Source organism: Mastomys coucha, chromosome X (genome assembly GCF_008632895.1).
Source record: "Mastomys coucha isolate ucsf_1 chromosome X, UCSF_Mcou_1, whole genome shotgun sequence".
NCBI lineage: Eukaryota > Metazoa > Chordata > Mammalia > Rodentia > Muridae > Mastomys > Mastomys coucha.
Window position 1 is genome coordinate 102,446,473 of NC_045030.1, and position 1,778 is coordinate 102,448,250.

At 41.2% G+C, this 1,778-nt stretch overlaps 1 protein-coding gene across 1 annotated transcript in view; it reads right to left on the bottom strand.

Annotated features, from left to right (window-relative positions):
• Positions 1 to 1,778, bottom strand: part of Ercc6l (ERCC excision repair 6 like, spindle assembly checkpoint helicase) — a 13,604-nt gene that overhangs the window by 10,844 nt on the left and 982 nt on the right. The window lies entirely within an intron of this gene.

Genomic DNA, 1,778 nt, shown 5'->3' on the forward strand with positions numbered 1-1,778 from the left:
AAAAAAAGAAAGAAACCTAACAGGGGTTGTTCTCTGGCCTCCACATTCACTCCATGACATTCAAGTCCATCCCCTGACATAAGTAATATAATAGAGAAATTTAAAGTGGGGCAGCACATACCATACTAGTGTGCCTAACAACCTGAGTCCAATCCAAGGGACCTATAGTAGGAGAGAAAACAAATCTAGCAACTTACCCTCTGACTTCTACATGTGCCATTGTATATGTGCTCAAGGTCACACACACAAACACACACATGATACTCCAGTGTGTGTGTGTGGTGGGGGAACAAAACAAAATTTAAAGAGATCATAGGCAACATATATAATTGGGGGAAATATCTGCATATCTGCAAATCTGATGAGTTCATGTTCAGATGTCTACTTTGCCCATCCTTCTGATAGAGCACCGAGAACTTCAAAACATTGACAAAGCCAAACTCCCTACAAAGAATGCATTTTTCTAAAGACACTTTGAACAAGAATGTTAACAGCAGCAAACTGTTTATTTCAGGCCAGAAGTTGTACAAACTTCTTGAGTTTCAACAGTGTTTCACTGAATTAGCACTCTTCTCATCCTAAATCTAAACAATGAACCTCAGAAAACCACCTGAGAATTTCAATTGTAAAGGAACATCCTTGAAGAAAAACAAGTAAGCCAGCTCATATATTTTTTTAATTTAATTACATTTTAAGATTGATTTAGGCCAAGCAGTGGTGGCGCATGTCTTTAATCCCAGTGCTCAGGAGGTAGAGGCAGGTGGATTTCTGAGTTCGAGGCCAGCCTGGTCTACTAAGTTCCAGGATAGCCAGGGCTACACAGAGAAACCCTGTCTCAACCCCACACACACACACACAAAAAGGATTGATTTAATCTTTAAGCCCTGTAGTAAATTCCACCCTTTGTGATATTAAACTTGGAAAGCCACAGCCTTTTTTTATAGAGATGGCCACTGTGAAGGCACCTGAGAGTCAACTCTCTTGAGAAGCACACACCCATGTCCTGTCCTTTTCTTACATGGCTCCAGGTTTATAGACTCACCAACTCTGCTTCACTCTGGTTTGTCTTGAAACTCTTTTCTCCATTTTTCTCTAAGAGGATGTCCCTTGAGGGAAAACTTCTTAGAATACTGGTGGCTCTGTCCACTGACTGATCTTTAATACAGTGGGATATGGTGGTATGTACCTGTAATTCCATCACTATTGGGGCTCAGAGAGAAGGATAAAGAGTTCAAGAGCAGCCTGGGTTTCACATAGTAAGGACCTGCCTCAAAAAAAAAAAAATCTATGCTTGGCAGTGATGGCACTAGCCTTTAATCCAAGCACTGGGCAAAAGGTAGTGGCATGTGGGTCTCTGTGAGTTCAAGGCCAGCCAGGCCAGCCAGGCCAGCCAGGCCAGCCAGGACCACATAGAGAGACCTTGTCTCCAAGTAAAAAAAAACAAAAAAAAACAAACTACAAGTCAACAACATAAATCTACACACTGTAGAGATGACTCTGTAGTCAAGAGCACTGGCTGCTTGCTCTTCCAAAGGACCCTGGTTCAATTCCCAGCACCCACATGGTGGCTCACAACCGTCTAAATCTCCAGTCCCAGGAGGGGATGCCATACACCCTATTATAGTTATGATCTTTTTCTCTCTACTTGGGAGTGGTTTTCAGCAACCTTTGATGTGCCTGTTTGCCGTTATTAGTATGTTTTAATGAGAATGTCTACAAATCCTTTGCTTATATTTTATGTGGACTTTTTAAAAATTAATTTTATTTATTTTCATTTT